This window comes from Lissotriton helveticus, chromosome 1_2, assembly GCF_964261635.1.
Source record: "Lissotriton helveticus chromosome 1_2, aLisHel1.1, whole genome shotgun sequence".
NCBI lineage: Eukaryota > Metazoa > Chordata > Amphibia > Caudata > Salamandridae > Lissotriton > Lissotriton helveticus.
In genome coordinates, this window is record NC_136058.1 from 262098125 (window position 1) to 262121773 (window position 23649).

Sequence of the window (23649 nt, forward strand, 5' to 3'; positions counted from 1 at the left end):
GCCTTCAGCTGCGGAGAGCGAGAAGGGAGAAGTGTGGCTCAAGGTTAGAGCGGCAGACCCTGATGCAGAGGTCTAGCCCGGGACCAGGGTTCAATTCCCCGCCTCGGCGGGTCTTGGGCTCAAAATTCCACGGACCTGATAATTCTCGCCTCGGTGCCTATTTCAATCATGGAGTCCCACTTTGCAACTCTGGTCAATAGCTTGCTTAATCTCCACAACGGCCCCCACAACGCTAAGGATGCCTGGCCTCCACCTTGGGGGTGCCCAGGAGTGGACACCTCACAGGGAAAGCCAGGATGGGTTCCACAGCGGTATTCGTACAAGCGCCTTGAGTCCCTTGCGGGCGAGTAGTGTGCTATACAAGTATCAATTTACATTTACATTTACATTACAGCGGGTGCCATGTTGGTTTCTCGCGCCGGCTCTGCAATTTCACAGAAACAGCTCCCCGTTGCAGATTCAGGGCCGCCCACTGCCACAGTCTCGGCCTGAGTACATTATTGGCTCAGTAGCATGTTAGGTGTAGCTGTCTGCCACGTCTGGAAACAGGATTGTGGTCGCATGGTAGAACAGCCGGCAAAGCTGCATTAAGATGCAGCCATCTTGCTGTGCGCCCGGTAGCGCCCCTCAACATAACATAGTTATGCTCCATTGTGAAGCCAGCATTGGGGGTGTATATGCAGACCCAAGTACCCTAGCCCCTGTGAGACCCAAGTGAACGGAAACCTAGTCTCAAGCTAAACTTGATCAGCCTTTGGAATGGTGAGGTTCTAAATAGAGGACTTTTGGAGAATAGTTTTAAAACCAGAAGCCCCTTCAAATGCCGCCAGTTCTGCCATCACCACTTGTAGGTAGTCATAAGGGTTTGATAAAACTAGTAAGACATCATCCGCATGTAGCACTACTTTGTGACCCTGCCCCCAATAGCTATATGTGGGTTATTATGTATCCGTTTGGCAAATTGCTCCATATATAAGGCAAATAGTGAGAGTGACAGGGGCCAGACCTGTCAAGTGTCTCTGTAGATTTAAAAGGAGTAAGACATGATTCCGTTAACCCTCATGACAGCCCAGGGGAAGTATAGCTACACGGGCAGTCACCGCGACCAACACTCGCCCTTGTTAACAGACAACGCGGTCCCTGAGCGGGCCCGAACTCATCGCGGTGAGAGGCCATACTGTGATAGCGGGTGGCCGCACCCCTGCAGAGGCGCAGGGGTGCCGTGAGGGCTCGGGGGGGTATTGCACGCCCAACACAAGCACAAATCAGCCGCATATCCTCGGGCACACTTATAAGAAGAACGAACCAGCCACACTGTGTAGGGAGAGACCGGAGGCAACCCAGAACCTACACACAAGGTAATAAGGGGACGCGCTGAGCAGTGCATGCAGCCTAATCGGTTGCCTGGGGCTTTCGTCGCCTTTTGATCCGCCGCCATCGAGGGGACTCCTGCGGTGCTCACAGTCCTGGAGTGAGACCTTTCTTGCGTAATCCATACCAGGCTTTTGCTTCACCCGCCCTGAAGAGTGGGCTTCATAGCCCAGGGTGCACAACGCCAGACACAGCTGCCGCTGACGAGGTGGAGGCACCTAGTCCAGCTTGTTTTTGTTGTGGACAAGTCAAGCAAGGTACTGTCTTTTCCTTTTTTCTCCCCTTGGCTCCTCCTATATGGCACCCGAGCAAAATTCAAATTTTGTCAACTGACCGAATGGTGTGCCTATCCCTGGCTTCGTGAGGAACTTCGTAATGACTTTGTTCTTTTGAATTGTTTCAACCTTGCTTAACTCTTAATTTATTGGCCTGCACTTTGGGCACTTACCCACGATTTGACTGGAAAAACTGTAATCTTACCAGCAACAGCGCAGAGCCGTGAGGGAAACGGCTGGGCATTTCTTTCAGCTTTCACCGTGCCGTGAGGGAAACGGCCAACAAGACCCGGTGGTGATACTACAACTCCCAGCAACCCCGGGATACTAGGCGCACCCGTGATGCCGCAGCATGCGCCCGGAGGCGCTTGAAATTCGGCGAACGCACCCCACAGCGCGGGACACGCACGGGCAGCTCCCGGGCCAAAGACGGGCCCGTCCTTGCCCGTCACTGGCTGGGCCACTTTTCTTGGCTTCTATCCTTGGGAGTAAGGTAACTTTTTATAATGCCTACAACTAGTGCTCCCGCTCGTACTCAAAGAAAGCGTGCATGTACTGCTAAAGGGCCTCGTACTACCTCAGCCACTTCCCCAGTAACCCTGCCTACAGCAATTGACTTAATGTTACAAAAGGCGATTGGGGTAGTTACTACGGAAATTGAACTTACGGAAAGACGTTTATCTATTACTCCTGACTTCTCTTTCTTGGTAACATCGACTTCAGCCAATGTTGTAAACCCTTCTGAATTATCTGTACTTGAATGTCCCCCTTTGCAAGACTTAATGTTCTCATCTAAAGCAGAACCTGCTAGAGAGGCTACTGTCAAAACACTTAAGAGAGACAGGAAGAGAAAGCAGGGCAAAGTTAGGGGGTCTAAGCGAAAAAAGGCAGGGGAGGGTAATTTAGAAGGTACTTCAAGTGGTCCCAGATCAGAGAATTGCTTGGGCAATAATGATGTGTCTCTGGCATTCCAACTATATCCATCTTGGGCCCAAGCACTATTATCGGATCTCCTCACTCAATGTAGGACCATTGTGAAGGAAGAGATTGCCCCACTTTATGATCATGTTCAAAACCTAGTGGCTAGTGTGGGTAAAATTCAGGCTACCAGGCAACAGTGCGCTAATACCAACTCACTATCTAGACACCAAATAAGGGCTGAGATCGACCAGAATCCTTCTGAGACTCAACAAATTCAATTCTGTCCAGAAATTACTTAGGCCCCGGCTCCAGCAAATTCTAAAGAGGTAGCTTCTATTACTGAAAGGGTAGATAAGACTATCCCTCAATTGGCTGGCCAAGCCCCAATAGAGATCCATCCCAAAGCAAGGAGGGAGGACCCAAAACAAAATCAGTGTATTGGGGCAAACCCATCTTAATGTGGAAATGGGTAATATATCCACGGAGGGTAATAGAGATGGGGTCCCCCCACATAGGGAAACACAAAAACTGTCCCTTCCAACTATCAATCTACCTCCAGCGGCAGCACCTTATGTAGTTATTCTGGCTGGAATTCCCAAACTTAAATATGGCCAAATGAGCCCCAACTAGACCTTAGAAATAAGATATTGTTCTGGTTGGCTACATACAAACAATTAGCCTATAATAGGGCTGGCGAGATCTTGATGGTGCGTAGGGTGGCTTGGGTGGGTCCCACAAAAAAAACAATCCCTGGGGACTGTGTGATTTTTAATTTTAAGTATCCTGAAGTCGTCCGCAGATTGATAATCCATCCTTCCTGTTCTTTGGGCAAACAAACTGCCATCAGAGCCCTCTCTTTGGACACTTTTTACCCCTCTTCCCGAAATGTTGGTGAAGTTTATTTCTCCCGGGACTGTGGTAGCTGGTGTGTGGATTCTTATGTGATGCCCCCAAACGTCCCGTCCTTATTCAATATTCCGGTGTCAAATAAGTTTGCCCCCTTAGAGGATGTAGACTGACTGAGAGGGCCGGAAGTTTTTAATAATTATAAATCTGGAATGTGGGCATCTGAATCTTTGTTTGATCCAACCCAGGCCCAGAGACAGGCTATAGTTCATATGGGGGAGAGTATGGAGCTACACGAACAGGATACTTCCCTCTGTAAGAGGTCACACAAATCTGGTGGTTCCCACATGTCTACCTATGCTGCCTTAGCCCCTGTCCTTTTGGACTCTCCGGGAGGGGGGGGGGGGAATTTTGCAGGTGAATAAAATTAAAATTCTGTTTGGAATGTGGCAGGCCAAACTAACAAAATTGCTTGCCCTGATTGGGGGACTTTTATAGATCAACATGATATATGCCTACTTCAGGAGACGTGGGCAAGGAAAGAGACAGTAAGACTGGGTTTTGCTTCATTTAACCATCTGGCATTGATGGGGGAAAGGGGTAGACCCTATGGGGGGTTATCTATATTGTGTTGAAAATTAGTACGGTTTGGTGAACATTATCTGCGCCATCTTGCCTCTTCCCCTGATGCCACACTTTTGTCGTGCGCACCCGCCATTTTAAGATGCCTTGATCAGAGCGAACCCTTTTGCATGCTGCTGGCCCCTGATATAGCCCTTCGCCCTCACTAAGCCTGCACGCTGACCAACCCCCTGCTTGCACCTGCCTTGAATCATAAACCCCTCTTCGGCGCTGCTCTGCCCCAGGCCCTCATCCTGTTCCCAGCGCGACACCTCCCTTCTTCCCTTTCTGCCCCAGGCCCTCATCCTGTTCCCAGCGCGACACCTCCCTTCTTCCCTTTCACGATCCCCGGCCCTTAGATGCAAACCCCCTTTTTTCCCCGTGTGCCCGTTTGTCTTCCCCGTTCCCAGGCCGACACCCAGCACTGCCGATACCATTCCTTGCCCCTCCCCGTACAATAGAAAGCTTCCCCCACCAAAGGATCCCCGGGTTGATCAAAGCCCCCACTCCATGAGATCCGATCAAACCCCCCACCACATTCCGTGAATCGGCGGAATATCCAGCTGCGCGATACTCATCACCTGTTGTGACTAGGGTGGGGACTTCAACTGTAAATGTGTGTGGGAACGGGCCCAAAGGGGAGTTCCGGGAATGTCTTTTCCATACATCAAAGCTTTAACATGAATATGTAATCTGCAATAAAGTCATAAAACAGTGTATAAGAGGCCAGGCCTCAAAAATGTAGCTAGAGCACCTCAGAACGATACCTTCTGCCCGTTTTGTTGTGTTCTCCTCCGGAGAGAATAAAAAACCTTGTTTCCTGCCTTCCAGTCTCCAGCGCCTGCCTCTTCATTGATTAAATAACTAGAGGGTCACAGAGGCAATACCGCCGGGCAAATACCGATTGTCCCCGACCCGTCCAAGGTTTAACAATTGGCGTCCCAAGCGTGGGGCCCATCAGCGACTCGTGGATCCAGTGGGAGAGGTCCCGACGACAGAGTGAACGACTGCAACGATCGGGAGAGCTCTTGCCCAATAGACCCTCGTCTGGCAGCCGATCATCCGAACTTCACTAGTTCCGAACAGACCTCGCTCGAGTGATCTACGGTCCTGACTGGGAACCATTAGGAGTGCCGTGAGAAATACGAGAAAAAAGAGGACGAACGGGCGCTGGATTCGGAAGACAAGAAACTGTCCACATGGTCCGGGTAAGGTCGTGTAATCGCGACAAGTTGCGAAATGATTGCTTGATTGTTTGATTGCTTGATTATTCATAAAATACTAGTATTACTCTTTGTTTGACCTATTTGGAGACTCACTGTCTGCACACGGAGAAACAGTAGGCTCCTTCTCTTTTGCAAACGGTGAAGGATAGGTAACGTAACCGTCGCGCCTATCTTTCTCCCCCACTGACTCTATTATTTCTTAACGGTTTTTGGGAGACTCCCCTCTCCCTCACTGATTAAACTGGGTTCTTTAACCCCGAACTACTGTTCACAGATTGTCTTCTGGAGATTCTCTGTCTGCAAACCGGAAACAACAGCTTCCTCTTTGCGGTTAGTGAAAGGGTAGAGGACGCAGACTTTTGCGCCCTACTTACTCTCCCCATTGTCCTTTTTCTATCCTATTTATTTATTTATTAATTGCTTGATTGTTCCGCGCTCTTGGTTACTCTTTTTTATTTTTTGTTCATGAGGTATTCACTGCCTGCAAACAACGTAGAATAGGAATATTCTGTCTAGTCTTTGCACCTAGTGATAAGATAGGCACTGCTGACTTATTAGTCCCTCGTTACGAGCCGTCATGTCTGTCTTCTCCCCATTGATTGATAATTGGTTCAGCCCGGACCGTGTATTAGAGGTGGACCATATAGCTCCACTAGAAGGCACCCCTAATAAGGACATGTTCATAAACTATGGATTAGTTACCATAGCCTATAATAAATTGTGGCACAGGTATACCAAAGAAAGTCAAGACAAACAGTGGCCACTGGCAGGATCCTTTGACCTTGATAAAATAGAAACGTTAGAAATAGCCCTTCGAAATAATAAGACAACGCCTATTATGCTCGACAGTCTCGGTATGTGGCGCAGAGAGGCTATGCAACGACAGAGAAAAGACGAGGACAAACCAAGTAGAGAAATATACCGACAGGACAACCCCAGGACACCGCTACCCACAAGTTATCCCCCGACACTACGCAAAAGACGACCAGACTTAGGGCCAGACCAATGCGCTTTTTGTAGATATGTCGGACACTGGAAAGCCCAATGCCCGACTCTACTGAGCGTGAGTAAAGGCAAAGGGCCGACAGGAACGACAGATCGGCAGTATGAGAAAAAGCACGAGACAAAGAAGAACCCGACTTACATAGACAGACCAGATAGAACCACCACGTTTGATTATGCCCGATGGCACAGATTTCGCCAGGACAATTTCAGCGGCATGCTCAAGTTCTCCTAGGTCGGGCAACGTCAAGACGGGAACCCAGCCACGCTTTAAGATTCACAAACGGAAAGAGATAATTATGACCAATAACTGTTTTATATTCGTCTTGGGTCTTTGTATGTCGTACTTGTACTGCCCCCCCCCGCCCCCCGTCTGAGTTTGTGTGTATATAATGTACGAATCTGCGTCATCCCTCTATACGTGTTTCCGTGTTACTCAACCTCTGTTAAGCAGAAACTTAGCATAAAAGCAACCTGGAAAGAAAGAAATGGTACAACAAAATCCGTAGACCATTGATGAACTTGAACTTTTAATTTAACACAGCAAACAAGAAATAATAACGGTAAACTGTAGAAAATGAAAGTCAAACAGAACATTCGCCCCCCCCCCCCATTCTGGAACCTTCCAAAGTAGGGCAGGGTTACGGCTACGCCCAACCAGCGGCAACCCATATAAGGCGGGCCCCGCTGCCAACTCTTGGTCAGGAAATCTTAACATATGGGGAAGCCGGAGGAGAGGCAGGGGCCAGCGGAGTCCAGCCGCAACGGCCCTAGGTAGTTTCCGGTAGTCCCGCCACATGCCTCCTCGGCCCAGCCGCAACGGGCCTGGATAGACTTGAGTAGTCCCGCCACATGTCCAGAGAAGAGCGAGGCACCTCTTCCTTTTCTCCTCCGCAACAGCCGCAGCAGCCCTGGGCGGCGGATGCCCTGTCCATACCCCTGCAGGAACGCGTCCAGATCGGGCCGGGAGGGAGAGGCGACGCGGACGAGCCTCTCCCACCTCCACCGATAGGAGGTCTCCCAGCCCCCGGCCCAACGCCGAACACCCCCAGTCAGGCGATGGTGCCCATACTTGCACAGCACCGAACACACCATGGTGGCACCCCAGTATTTGCGCAGCACCGAACGTGCAATGGTGGCCGTATTTTCGGAACACCGAACCTGCAATGACTGCACCGATACTCGTGCCGCGCCGAATGCGCGCCACAGGTGGCCATACTCCCACAGCACTGAGCACAAGACTTGGGGAACACCGGATGTGGAGAGACCTTCATGCGGGGCGATGAAAAAGAGCAGCATGGAGTGCACCGGGAGAAGGAGACGGCGTGAACAAGTCTCCCTCGCCCCCCCCCAGGTGGGGGCATCACAGCTGCACCCCAGCTGAACGTCCCGCTTTCACACAACAGGGACCTCTTCCTTTCACTCCGAAGGATCTCTTCCACTCTTGCAAACTCGACGAGAGTGGCCCCTGTAGGGCCTCAAAATGGCGTCTGGGTCCGCTGGAAGGCGGGCCCCGGCCACTAGAGTAACTTTGACCAGCAATATAACTCGGACATTTGCCCACTGGGGCACGAGCCCCCATCTCCGACAGCATCTCCGCAGCCTTGAAGATCCTACAAAAGTCCCCGGCGGAACCTTCGGCCTCTGCAGGTTTCCGGTAAGGGACGGCTGCCTTGACCGCCAACGAAATAAACATGACATTGCCACTCCTTCTGTTAGCATGAATTCTAGAACTGCCGAAAAGGACTCTGGTCCAAACTGCCAGTAATGGGAAACATTTCCCCCTGATGCTACTTCCGGACTGAGCCGGCCCCGCCCAAAATGGCGCCGGTATCAAGAGGGACTTGCGAACACCTCGTGGTGTTCCTTCGCACTAATATAAACTTGATGTTCTGAGACTTTATATGATCCTTTGTACACTTGGCTAGAAAAGACAAGGAGGGCTCACTCGACGAACAGTGTGAAAGGATCCCGTTAAAAAATGTTGATTACAAATGTACAATGTATTATATTTTTATAGCTGATGTATAACCTCATCTACGACGCACACATACAGTATGCATATAGGAAATCTGATTGCAACTATTATGATTATGCTTCTAAATTATGAAATAAATGCCCCCGAACCCCCAGCCAATTAATAGACGTTTTAGTTTCTTACAAATGAATGAATAAAACTTTCCAATGTATTTATTGCCGCAAGACGACACTCCCACTGTACGCGCTTTAGCCATTGCCATGTCCGACCAAATACGACTGCACCCTCATCATCCACGTACTGAAATGATGCTGAGAAATAAAGGTTTTCGAAACTATGGACGGGTATTGCATGCTTTATTTTAAAAAAATGTGGGATCGGTGGGAAAGTTCTTTTCTGTGCACCCTACTCTGCTCTCTCTTTAAGGTTGAAAGAAGATGGTTGCCCAGCCCTGGAGGACGGATCGGATCGACAACACGACACTCTGCCTTCAAAGTACGCGACTGACTCATGAACTCTCGCGTGGAGGAAGACCTTGACTTCCAAGGATGGGTAAAACGAACGGTGTAAATGAGGGAATGTAAAAGGAGGGTGAAATGAAATGATGTAAATGTTATAAAGTACAACGTTCCAAGGTATCAGGGAACGGAGCTGACCCAAGAACCGAAGAACCTTAGAACGCCACAGCGTTGAAGGAGGTTTAAGGATCCCGATAGTGAGATACGTCCTTTGACTAGATACCTCGCACTAGGCACCTCTGGTTTCCTTTTCACGTTCCCCGCACACGACCTATATGGACACACTGCCCCCCCCCCCCCGACTCCAGAAACCATATCCCCAGGGACTCTGCCCCGAGGAGGGAAGACGAGTAAGAGGTGAGTAAAGGACTCTTGAACACATGTATTTAAATATGCGCGAATGCTGTTCCTTCCCCCCCCCCCTTTTTTTCTCCCTCTGCAGGTTACATCAGAAATTACAGCCGAGGTGTGACGACGATCTGAAGCCTTGCCATGTCTAATACACGAAGCAGACTAGCGCCGCAAGGTGGTGCCTAAACACGCCTGCAAACTACTCACGTATCGAACAAACCCGAAAAATTAGCACGACCTGATAAAAAGTGATCACCCTTAAACCAGACCGGACGAATGAACCCATGTCACGTATGATGCGAAACTGAGAGAATGTGTGTGTGTGACCGAGGCGCTGACCCAACTGGTCGAAGGACCGAGAATGCGAGAAAATGCGACAAAATGGTACCTCCTCTCTTCTTTCCTTTTCTCAAGGCACGTCCCCTCTACCCTGTCTAATACTCAAACTGCATGATTACAAGATCCTAACGCAGACCCGTGAATGTCCTTTACTGTGTAATGCACTAAATAGCCTTTCTTGACTACACTGCCACCCTCTCTGTTGCACGTGTACTATTTAGCCTGCCGTTGCACTCTCTCTCTCTCTCTCTCTCTCTCTCTCTCTCTCTCTCTCTCTCTCTCTCTCTCTCTCTCTCTCTCTCTCTCTCTCTCTCTCTCTCTCTCTCTCTCTCTCCTTCTATTTTTTTGCACTCCCACTCTTCCGAGCGATTAGCCCCGAAATTGGCAGACTGCCACCCCTAGCGCACCACCTAATTGGCTTCAAATACCGTCAGTATTTGCACAAAAACTTGTCTTTAATACAATCACCCTGAGACCGTGTCATTACCTCTCCTTTTCCGCTAGAAGTCAATGAACCGAGGTTGGGCCGTAAGGGAAAGGACAGGTAAGACGACAGAGGTTCCCTAATCTGGCCCGTAATAAGGGAACTACATGTCAACGGCTCCTATGGTATAAAACAAGGACCTCAGAATACGCGACCCTCCCCGCCCCGAATTGTCGCAATACCCAAACAGGAAAAATGATCACCCCTGTTACATCCCCTGTATCAGCCGCTCCAAACTGGAGTTATGAAACTACCCCTCATTCCCGGTTGGGAGGAATGGGTCGATTTACGCCCTTACCACAAGTTTCTATGTCCCTAGTTGTCTCCCATAAAACCCCTGTCTTTTCTGATTAAGTACTCAGGCCGTAGGAAGCTACGTAGGAACCAGAATGATGTTTTACAAGGTTAAAAGACTAGACCAAAGTGAAGAAGTCGTTGAAATGAACCCTGTTTAGTTGAAAAACAGGACGCATTGATAAAAAGAACTGTTTAGCCTATGTTCGTCCCACAGCAAAATATCTGTTTAGTACCATGTCGATAGCACACAGTACCCTTGGTAAATATAAAGCCCTAGAGAACGGCATAACTTTGTCAAGCCCGTCTTACGAAGGTGGGTCTCCATCAGATAAACTGTCGAAACTGTAATAAATAATTATGAAGGAAAGCCATAATACCTCCAACAGGCCCGTCATCGGTCATTTATATGTTAGTTGTGAACCCTAAAATAACGGACGTTTTCATTTCTATCTGAAGCTGGGAGAGAAATAGACTTTTGTGATTTCCTTCCTCTACAAATTCTCTAAAGACTGTCTTTTCAAACTCGTTTAAGGGTACGGCTGTCAGGAGAGAGAAGGACCGGATGTGGGAGCACGAGGCCTGACTGCAGACTATGGAACACCTACGACATGGGCCAAGGCGAGACCGCGACAGAACAGAGCTACAGGACGAGGCACTACCTCCAGCAAAGTGAGAAGAAAGGGCTAAACTGATGCCCCCGCTCTATGTTCGAATGTGTGCCGAGAGGTCCCCGCTCTCCAGACTCGGTCATGAGCCCGCCCATCTGAAGTCTCTCGTTCCCCTAGTTTGTTCCTAATTTGGCCTTGCTCCATCCCCCTTTTTCTCTGACCTACCCTATGGACTGTTTTGTACGCTCTTCTTCCATCTGAACTTTCTGACAATCACCTCAAAGGACACAGGGCGAAAAGGACCTTTCCGACCAGAAACGCGAGGAAAGGGTCGTGCCCTGCAACGCAGAACTTAGAATAGAGCTGGACTTGTAGCTCCACCGCTGGCGCTCCACAGCGCCAACGAAAGACAACAAAGAATAATGAGAACTCCTCAATCACCGTTTCTGCTATGCCTCATTTCTCTCCCAGCCGCCATTGTATTGATCATGCTCCAATCCGAATCTGATATATGTAATAACCTACCAGTTCACGTTATGAAATGTACTTGCTGCTCTCGCTACAGAACCGTTTTTTGTATTACATTTTTATGACTTTCCTGCTAAAACAAATTGATCAAAGTTTATCAAATAGGTCCACCTCCTAAAAACTAGAAATGTTAAAATGTATTGTTTACAACTCTTTTCATCTAGGGTTCCTACCGTTTTCTTTCTCATGCCCACCACAATAGAACCGAGTAGAAAATGAACCAGCAAGATGTCTTGAATATGTTAAAGGGAGGACTGTTGAAAATTAGTACGGTTTGGTGAACATTATCTGCGCCATCTTGCCTCTTCCCCTGATGCCACACTTTTGTCGTGCGCACCCGCCATTTTAAGATGCCTTGATCAGAGCGAACCCTTTTGCATGCTGCTGGCCCCTGATATAGCCCTTCGCCCTCACTAAGCCTGCACGCTGACCAACCCCCTGCTTGCACCTGCCTTGAATCATAAACCCCTCTTCGGCGCTGCTCTGCCCCAGGCCCTCATCCTGTTCCCAGCGCGACACCTCCCTTCTTCCCTTTCTGCCCCAGGCCCTCATCCTGTTCCCAGCGCGACACCTCCCTTCTTCCCTTTCACGATCCCCGGCCCTTAGATGCAAACCCCCTTTTTTCCCGTGTGCCCGTTTGTCTTCCCCGTTCCCAGGCCGACACCCAGCACTGCCGATACCATTCCTTGCCCCTCCCCGTACAATAGAAAGCTTCCCCCACCAAAGGATCCCCGGGTTGATCAAAGCCCCCACTCCATGAGATCCGATCAAACCCCCCCCCACATTCCGTGAATCGGCGGAATATCCAGCTGCGCGATACTCATCACTGTAAATGTGTGTGGGAACGGGCCCAAAGGGGAGTTCCGGGAATGTCTTTTCCATACATCAAAGCTTTAACATGAATATGTAATCTGCAATAAAGTCATAAAACAGTGTATAAGAGGCCAGGCCTCAAAAATGTAGCTAGAGCACCTCAGAACGATACCTTCTGCCCGTTTTGTTGTGTTCTCCTCCGGAGAGAATAAAAAACCTTGTTTCCTGCCTTCCAGTCTCCAGCGCCTGCCTCTTCATTGATTAAATAACTAGAGGGTCACAGAGGCAATACCGCCGGGCAAATACCGATTGTCCCCGACCCGTCCAAGGTTTAACAATTGGTAGCATCACACTTGGGCTGCACGGTGACACAATTGGCCACTCCAACTATAGATCTTCAATGTGTCACACTTTAGTTTCCATCCAATCTCAGGGTGACTTTTATTAATGTGTATTCTCGTCCTGTTAGTATTGGTAAAGAATCTGTAACATTGGCCCTGCTTGATAATTTTATTCCCCCCATTTCTGGTAATAGCCAACTGATTATTGCTGGTGATTTTAATTGTCAATATGAGCCCCTACCTGCCATTGGAAACTCTATTAATATAGGAGAAGGCGAGCAATGGTCTATACCCGAGCTCCAAATTACTCCAATTAAGGCTTGGTCACCACTGGCTGTTCAATTGAATTCAATAACTATGGCCCATTCTATGAGAGCCTGCAATGGCAGTACACAGTACGAACGTGAAGGAAAGGCCATGTTTAATCGCATTGGCCAAACATCCCGGATAGATTATATCCTGGTCGAGATAAGGTCCTGGCCTATGGTCACCGATTTTGAGATTCTATCCCGACATGATAGTGACCATAATGCTTTGGTTCTAAATTTGAGACTACCTGACACTGGCATCTCCGATGGGAATAAACCAAGCCAGAATAGTGAACTGAATCTCTCAAATAATAGGAGAAGGCTTAAATGGCCTGCGGTAAAACAATCTCTAGATAAAATGAGTGCCTTATATTCAGCTGTCTATAAGCCCTTAATGGAGATTAGTGGTTGTATTGAGGATGGACAAGAAGAGGTGGCAAATAAAATCGCTAAACTACATCTGGGGTTGGTGGCAGCATTGGCTGATTTACTTAATCCGGTAGTCACTAGACATAGGACAAACCAGAAGACTCAGTCATGGTTTGATGATAACTGTAAAATGGTGAAGTCTCTTTTAATTGAGTCAATTAAAGCCCCATCCAGGAGTCTAGTCAAATTGAGGAGGCAGGAATACAAGCAGGCTATTGCAGAGGCCAAGCAGCAATGGGAGAACAATAGATGGGATAGGATAAAAAGTGCCCTGGGTAATAGGAATATGCAGGAGTTTTGGGCAATCGTGAGAACTGGCAGCAGCTATGGATATGCTGCAGATGAGCCGAGTATTGCACCCGAGAGATGAATGGATCACTTTGGGGCCCTGTACACAATGAAAGCAGGCTCTTCTATGAGCCTGGGAACCCCCAGAATCCCCACAATGACTTTCGACATAGACTAGAAGATGCCCCCACACTGATTACTCTTAAACCAGCCTTAGACATAAAAATCACACTATTGGAGGTGGAGGGTGCGATAAGAAGACTCCCGGCAGGAAAAGCCCCTTGCATTGATAAAATCCCCGGGGACTTTTATAAGGACCAACCTGAGATTTGGACCGTGTACTTCTGTCTGATGTTTAATGGCATACTTCAGGGCTCCTGAAACTTGGCTGGGGGCGGAAATTGTCCCAGTATTCAAAAAGGGCTCCCTATTAATCCCTGCAAACTACCGCCCGATCAGTTTGATCGACGTGAGTCAAAAACTGTTTGCACGGATTATTCTCGATCGCCTCCAGACTTGGATGGAGGAATCGGAGATACTGAGCCCTTACCAAGCCGGATTTAGGGAAAAAACATCTACCGTTGACCAACTTTCACAATTGCAACTCTTATATTGAAAAACGGTTAAAATAGAGGGTGGCAGCCTCTACTTAATTTTCGTTGACCTTAAGACGGCAATCGATCTGGTACCCCGGGATATTTTGTGGGATGCTTTGCCGGATATGGGGATTCCAACCTACCTCCTTAATATTCTTAGGAGACTCCATTCTAACAACTTTGCGCAGGTTAGAAGTGGCAGAAGGGGTGCCTTGACTCCTAGGTTCGTGGTTAACAGAGGAGTGAGACAGGGATGCGTCCTGGCGCCCACCCTTTTTTGTCTTTTTGTTAATGCCCTAATTGTCCATCTCAAAGGGGTCAAAGATATTGATGCACCCAAGATACGTGGTGAGCAGGTAGTGGCACTTATATTTGCAGATGACACCCTCCTTTTTTCCAAATCCCCGATGGGAATACAGCGTGCCCTTGATAGTTTTGCCAGCTTTTGTGAGAAAAGGGGGTTGGAGATTAACATCTCAAAAACAAAGTACATGATCTGCAATCCACCAAAGGTCACTCGCTCCACTCCTTCTCTAAATGGCACTGCTCTGGATAGGGTCACTGTATTCGAGTATTTGGCCATTACCCTCAACGACACTATGGAGTGGGGCCCTCAGATAGTCAAGGCCAAACTTAGGCTGGTGCAGTTGACAGGGGGTGTTCTAAAATTGCACCGGGAATCCACCGCCAAATCAGTTGCCTCCGTCCTGGAAATTTATAAAGCACAAGCCCTGGGAGCCATTTTGTACGGGGCAGAACTGTGGGATCACTCCCCAACTGAACATATCTCAAGGCGGAAAACTGCTTTTTGAGATCTCTGCTGTCCCTTCCAGCTAGTACTCCCCTTATCCCTCTAAGAATGGGCCTAGATATCAGACCCATAGACGAGGTAATTGGTCTTCGCCCTTTAGCATATTGGCGTAGACTAACCCCAGAATTGAGGTTCTTTAGAGAGGACGTTAAAGAACTTATGAGACTCCCTGGAACAGACAAAATCCAATGGTTTGTTCATATAAGAAAAGAGAGTAAGAGGTTGGGCCTCCCAGATCTCTGGAGTAAGCCTGAGGTATGAAGGTGTCCCGTGTAAACGTGGTGAAATTCCATCGTAATCAACAACTGAAGGATGTTGTCACCAACTCTGCGCTCGGATACCTAACCATAGTCTTTCTGAGACACAAAGATGAGTACAAACTTGAGCCTTTTTGGGATGAGATTGTCCCTAGACAAGCAAGGAAACTCTACGTTCAATTCAGGCATGGCACACTACCCCTTAGGGTTTCTCGCATAAATGGTCTGATAACAAATCGCTAGAATGCCCAGCGTGTGGTGCAAAAGAGGAGTCTGTGCCCCGTGTTCTTTTTTTCTGTCCATCTTATAAGAATCTTAGGCAGCGATGGCTCATTCAACTATGTAGAAATATGGGACTCAAGCAGTATCACCAGGCACTCAGGATCTTAAAATGTGATACTTCCCAACCAGTTGTATTCTCCGTTTCTTGTTATTTACATGCCATGTGGCAGAGGCGCTGGTCATTTATTAACAACTAGTCTCGTGGTTAATGTTCTGTCTAGTCCCGCCCGTGGTGTGATATCTGTGTACTGATTATACAATATTTTTAACTTGTACATATCCTTTTTATCTCTCTAACTTCTTTTTATCCTTTTAGTTTTTACAAAATGGAATTTGTGTACTTTTGCAATTAATGGAGTAACACATACTTGTCATTATGCTTTTTACTGAGTGTATTTTGTATTTTGTATCTTTTAAGGTCTTTGACCGAAATAAAGATTACTTGACTGACTAGCCACACTGGATCCATGGAGAGAACCGTGTACCAAGTTCAAACCGAGCAAAGATATGGCCAGTGGACCCAATCAAAGGCCTTCTCTGCATCGATAGAAAGAAGGGCCGGTGTGTGGGAGAGCTGTGTCTTGTCTAGAAGATGACATACTTTCTGTGTTGTCATTGTAGCTCCTCTCAGGTATAAACCCAGTCTGGTCGGGGCTCACCAGGCTTTGCATGTAGGGAGCCAGTCTATTTGCCAAAATGCCTGTAAAGATCTTAGCATCCACATTTAGTACCAAAATAGGGCAGTAGGAAGAACAGTGTTTAGGGTTTTTACCTGGGTTGGGAATTACTGTGATTGTGGTGAGGTGCATTGTGTCTGTCGCCAGTATGGGGGTCAGCAAGGGGCCAAATGCTTTGTAATAATCTGGGCTATATCCATTGTGTCCAGTGGCCTTACCAGTTTGTAGACGTTGTATAGCCATAAGGACTTTACTGGGGGTAATGTCTCTATCCAGGATGGAGATATCGTTCTGAAGGATGCAGGCCAGAGGGACCGCCGCCAGATAGGTGTCACTGTTCTCAGCACTGAGATCCTCAGCTTAGTAGTGAGTAGCATAGATACTCTCAAATTCCTGAATGAGCAACTGTCTCGGGAGCCATCAGAACTCGGTTTCAGCAGGGAACTCAACTCTGCGTGCAGATTTTGCAGAGTATTGCGCACTCCGTACTACACGGAGGTCACAGAGTTCTGAAAAACTCTGCTCCATGGAAAGGAGTTTTTTTTTCCTCACTCGAGTTCGTCAATGTCAAGTTGGAGAGCACGAGCAAGTAAAATTCACCTCCCGGCGAGATTTTTCCTCGTTCGCGATCGTCAATGTCAAATTGGCGAGCACATACATGGAAAATCAACCTCCCGGCGAGGTTTCTCAACGCGAGATGTCACGTATGCTCGTGACTGCTCACGTTAAGAAACCATCCGTTTGCGTTGAGAAAGCTGCTACTTGAGTAAAAAAATCTATTTGAGCGGCAGAAAGGAAGCAGCACCCGCTTGCGCTGTGCATGTTGCCGTTCGCGATGATTGCACAGTGCAGGCAAGCACCTGGTGCTAAAAGTCACCACAAACAGCATTTATCTAATGCACTCCACCGATTGTGGAGCTCTGTGTAGCGTGATGGAGTTTCTTTTGCACTTTGCAGAATTCCACGTAGCGGACCTCCATGAACTCTGCCCAGGCTTAATCAGAACCCACCAGTTCACCCACACTATGTTCAACACCTTGAGAGCGGAGGCAGTGGGCCAGTAAGCATCCCACTTTGTTTGCTCCTACATAATATTTCTGCTTTATTTATAGCAGGGCATATTCTACCCTGTCCATAACGAGGGACATTAATTGCTTGGGGGCCACCGTTAATTGACACCAAGTCGCAAGCGAGCCAGTGCTCATATGTGATTCCTCTAGAACCCTAAAGCATGGGGCAGCGCCCCTAAAACGAGAGAAGAGTGTGGGGGAGTCCCTTTTAAAGGATGGTTCCCCTCACCCACCCATAGGTGGCATGCTTCATCATTGAGTAACCTCCTCGCACAGTGAACATAGTCGCAGTGCGGGCTACAACCCCCTCATTGAGAGGAAGAAGCTCAGGGATGTTTTGTAATAAGGCCAAGAGTTATTCTAAAACCTTTTAGAAGAGCAGGGCGTGGAGGGAGTGAAAAAGATGCGACCAAAAGTGAACAAACCATTCATGCCAAACTTAGTAGGTGGTTAACAAGAGCATACAACCAGCTAGTGGGTATATTAACCATTCGAACAATTCTGCTGATCGGCATTTTCCCAGTGTTGTCAAGCGAGCTAAGGGTGCCTAACCCTCGGTGCACACATTCGAGGTGGCATCCAAATCCTAGGGATGGCTCCCCTGCACTGGTGACTTTCTTCACTTTTGTTCATACGATTATGGTCCTGAAGAAAGCCACTACACCTCTACGGAGGGTAACAAGGCTGAAACATGTGAACCAATGAGAGTCTATGATAGGTTGAATTCTCCTGCCATAGCCCACCTCTTTTAATCCTGACCTCTGGATGTCTTATTAAACTTTGTTCTGCCTTACCAGGGAGTTTGTTTTAGCTCACTTTAACACCCTTTGCACTCCCTTCACGCCCGGCTCATCTAAAGGTTTCAGAATACCTCTTGGCCTTATTACAAAACATCCCTGAGCTCCTCCCTCTCAGTGAGAGGGTTGTAGCCCGCACTGCAACTAGGTTTGCAGTGCGAGGAAGTTACCCAATGATGAAGCATACCACCTTCGGGTGGGTGGGGGAAACCGTCCTTTAAAATGGACCCCTTCGCACTCTTCTCTCGTCTTAGACCCAGGGGTGCTATCTTGTGCTTCAGATTACATTAGAGGGGAGTCACCCCCTGCTTGTCTCTAAACCTTCTCAGTCTTCTTTTGTGCATACTCCCCTAGAACCCTGTCTTTAGTTTGAAGTTGGACTTACAGATCGCACCTATCTTTATTGAGGCGTGCTGCGATAGCAATAAATTGACCCCATACCACAGTTTTCAAGGTTTCCCACATGAGTGTGATAGGTGTGGTTGTTATGCCATTAGTGGCCAAAAATGATTTAATAGTGGCCGTGATTTCAGTAAGTGTTTGTTCATAGGTAAGAAGCTTAGCATTAAGATGCCAAGAACAGAGAGCCGGTATGGAGCTAGGAGTTGCGTATCTGAGGGTGACCGAGGAGTGGTCTGAAAGGCCAGCTACCCAATAGCCACTGCTGTAGTTGCCCCAGTGATGTGAGGAGAAGTGAGGGAGAGGTCAATTTGAGCATATGTCTGGTGTGCAGCAGAGAAGAAAGTGTAATCCTTAGACGTTGGGTGTGTTTGTCGCCACACATCTGTCAACCCTGCGTCAGCCAGACACTGTCTACAGGCATATGTAAGAGCACCAGTCTGCCTCAGTCATTTGATAGCTCTGTCCATCTGTGAATTAACCACTATGTTGAAGTCACTCCCTAAAATTATGTCAGTGTCTGGTTAAAACGTGACCTATTGCATCTTTAAGGAAAGGTTCCTGGTGGTCATTTGGGGTATATAGATTTGCCAGTGTGAGCCTATGACCCTTCAGATTAATGGGCAACAATAGGAGTATTAGAAATGGGGGTCTCTAGTTGGCAGAGGTAGGTACCTTTGTACAAATAGGGATCCTTGCTTCTAGTCAGGGTAAGGAGATACACACTTTAGATAACCCCTGCTCACCCCCTCTGTAGCATGGCACGAACAGTCAGCTCTATAGAAGAAAATAGTCTTTTCTTCTATAAATTGGAGTGGGATTTGTATTGTGTAGTGGGTTCTACTTATTGACTGTTTTTGTACTGATAAATGCTTTCCATATTTCTCCTAAATTAAGCCTGTCTGCTCTGTGCTACCGGCTACCAAGGGTTCAGCTCAGGTTTAAATGATTGAAACCTCATTGAACTTGGTAAGGATTGGTGTCAATATTACATGAAGAGAACTACCATCCACTTAAACTAATAATGTCATGCCTGCTCAACACCCGGCCGATTATGTGGTGGGGCGGAGCAGTGCGGGCATAAAGCCGCCCCAAACGGGCGGTAGATTATTTCATATTCTAGTTGATGCACGCTTGTCTTCCACCCTGCCCTTCACTGACCTTCTGCTTCTGTGGTCACCTCATGTCACAGTCGGCTTTCCTCGTTGGGCTGCAGTGCAGCAGCTTGTCTTCCTTCTTAGATTCTGTTTCAGTTCTTCTAGCTTCTACGGTAACGCTTGGCTGATCTTCTGGAAACCAGGAAAAAGAACAAAAATACCAAAGACATTTAAAGAATCAACTCTTATGATTAAGGCAGTAACACGCTCTACGCAAAAAAAATGATTGTGCTTTGCTTATCTGATGTAATTATCCCACAGCGTTTGGAGATTCCATTTCCTATTATGCATTCCTGTGGAAGCTATATAAAATGCAAGCAAAGTATTAGTTATTCCTGCGGTTAAGAAACTAATTCCTTTTTCTAACCCTGAAAATTTTTGTGCATATTCCTTGTTTAGATTCAAGCAACAATTCCAATTGGGAATCTATTTTTTTTCCTTTTTGTATAAATATATACTTTTTGGCTTTCACTGATACCCTGTTATATCACAATTATAGGTTTGTCCATATGATGCTTCACACTTTCTATATATGTTCTCTACTCTGATTACTATGAAACACGTTGGGGCATATTATCAAGCCCAATTTTGCCACCTTAGCTGCAGTTTTTGGCCGAAAAGCAGCGATTTAAATATCGCTCTATTATCAAGGACACGCTAAGGCGTGTGTCCTTGAGTTAGCAGCCGTCTTTCATCCACTTTGCATGTCAGTGATTATTATCGCTAATGACATGCAAAGTCGGCGTTCCTCACAGAACAACATGGGTAAACATCGCTAAAACTGCATCGCGATATTTACAAGGATGCCCCAGACCCGCAAATCAATTATCAAAATCGCGCTAAGGTCCCTTTATTACAGGATTTTAACTCTAAGTACTAATCCGACTTAGCCATCTTTAACATGGGAGGTGGATCTCAGGGCTAAGTCCACACCCGCCTATTGTCAAGGTTTACATTATCGCACGTAATTTTTCGCTTCTTTTCTCATGCTAATGCATGTTATCACCTTCTATCGCTGGATTTCACATCGCCTGGGTGAAAAGCGTTAATAATACGTCACTAACCCGGCTCTGAAATCCAGCGATAGACAGCGTAATGAAAATCGCGCTATGCGCGATTTGCAATAATTATCTCATGTGCTTCATAATATGCCTCCTAATTTTCCACTGTTACTTACACAGATGGTAATCTCATCCTGCATCTTCCACCACTGTATCATAAGTGGAAGAAGGGAATTTGACAGGTAGTTACTGAAGTGACAGTGCATACATGTAAAACAAGAGTACTTTGTATAGTATCAAAACCATATACATACACTAACATGTATATTCTTTTCTTTACATGCAGGAATCACATAGAAAGGTTCTGAATCTTGCCATTCATCCCTGAGTGCGCTGTGGAATGTGTGTCTTTTCTCTTCCCTTGTTTTCCCCTCTTCCCCCATCTCACAATTGCTTGCTTTGACATTGTTGGGCATTCTTGGTGGGTAAAGGAAGTTGGGACCTTTGGAACTTGCATCTCACCCCTGCGCAAACCTCAGTTGAGAATTAAAAATAATCCTCTTTATCACACTGGTGTAGAAGGTGTTCTTGTAGTCTAACTTGCTGGTAATTAGGGTGTGAATGATGGTTTTTCTGGGGTTACTTGGTAAGCATTTGAAGATCTGCCTCAGCATCTTCAGAGTGTAAGCAGGATGCAGTGAAAACGATGACTTGTATGGTCATGTCCAGTTTGCTGTTGGTGATGGTTCTGAGGTTCCTGCAGTGGGTGCTTGGTGTCGGTATGGGTCTGAGTTTGGCTGGCCACCAGTTGAAGTCCTATGGTGAGGTATTCTTGCTGAAGATTACTACCTCTGTCTTGTTGATGTTGAGGTTGAAACAGTCATCCAGTTAGAGACTTTGGTCATGCAGGCGGTGAACTTGTTTCATGTGTTGAGAAAGAGGGAAAGTATGTGTTGCATGTCATTGGTATAGAGAGGATGTGGATGTCATGTGTGTGGATGTTGTTAGCTAGAGGGTTAGGTATGCATTGAACAAGATGAGGCTCAGTGATGATAAGTTGTACATGCAGCATTTTTTAGAACTGAGTAATTTTAGTTGATTAATTAACAGATTAGAAATGTTTGTCAAATAGGTTTTCTGAATTCCATGCTTCTTCACAAGTCATGGGATGTACGTAACAGATCTGGCTGTTTAAAATGACCTGTCGTAGAAGCAAGACTTCTTTCTTTCTTGTATTAAAGACAGAGCCAGTTAGCCTTCATACATTGCTGCCCTCTTCCCAGACACTACATTATTGAAGTCTTTATGAAAGTTCTTGACTTTCTCTTGCAACCTAACTGTGAAGACCAAGGACTGTTATTAACTGCATCAGAGGGAGATATTGAATGAAAGCAGTATGAAAGCTAAACCCGGCGGAAGTCCACACATCACACCGCAATGCTTTATTGCCCTGCATTTAAGAAGTTCTGAAGCTTATAGAGGAGTCTTTTCAACAACAGTGAGAGGATGAAAGTCCTTGCCTGATGAAGGTTATATAGTTTTTGGATTGTTAGTTGTTTTGAATTTTAATTGACTATATATAAATATAAATATATATATATATATATATATATATATATATATATATATATATATATATATATATATATATATATATATATATATATATATATATATATATATATATATATATATATATATATATATATATATATATATATATATATATATATATATATATATATTACCTACTGGCGATAGCCAGTAGGTATATATAGTTAGGATTTTTTTCCTATGGGATTTTTGAAAATTCTATGTCGAATAACTTTGGCGTTTGAGGACAGAATTGGCTGAAATTTTCAGGACAATGGAACATTTTGTTTCTGAGCAGCCCCTGAAAATTTGGGGGGGTTTCGTCAAGGGGGGGCCGAGAAAAAAGGGGGGTCCCAAAACGTGCTTTTCCCATGCAATTTTCCATAGGGTGGTTGGCCTCACTTTTAGCCCGAACGGCTGAATGGATTTACACCAAACTTGGCAAAATTGTAGGGACTGGTAGCCCGATGTGCCTTTGCTATGTCTCAAGATATATGCTCCAGTGGTTTTTACGAAAATTAACTTTGAAAAATATATATTGGGCTACATTGGGCTATATATATGTTGGAGCCCAAATGTAGCCCAATGTAGCCCAATGTAGCCCAAAGATGGCCACCAGAGACAAAAAAAAACAAATGTAGCCCAAATATCAGCCAGATGTAGCCCAACTATAGCCCAATGACAGAATGTCCCAGAGTGTTCTAAAGAACAACTAGAGTGCTAACAGTCCTACTTATTACAAAGGTATGGCACACCTGAAGCCATCTTGATTGGAATAAAGTGGTAACTCTTAAAACATTTAATTTAAAAAGGAGCAAAATGAGGGGGTTCATTTTGCCATAGAAAGTATGATTAGCGAATATATGACGAAATCCCGCATACCATCAGTCCGCAAAAAAAATCCCGCATGTACTATTAGGCCGCAAATTAAAATAACGAAAACGTTTAGAACGAATATGCCTTTAGCATACACTAAACAACTAAACTACCCTAAACCCTAAAACACTACCCCCAGCATGACCCTACACTACACAAACACTACAACACTACCCTAAACCCTAAAACACTACCCCCAGCATGACCCTACACTACGCAAACACTACAACACTACCCTAAACCCTAAAACACTACCCTCAGCATGACCCTACACTACGCAAACACTACAACACTACCCAAAACCCTAAAACACTACACCCCAGCATGACCCTACACTACGCAAACAATACAACACTACCCTAAACCCTAAAACACTACCCCCAGCATGACCCTACACTACGCAAACACTACAACACAACCCTAAACCCTAAAACACTACCCCCAGCATGACCCTACACTACGCAAACACTACAACACTACCCTAAACCCTAAAACACTACCCCCAGCATGACCCTACACTACGCAAACACTACAACACTACCCTAAACCCTAAAACACTACACCCCAGCATGACCCTACACTACGCAAA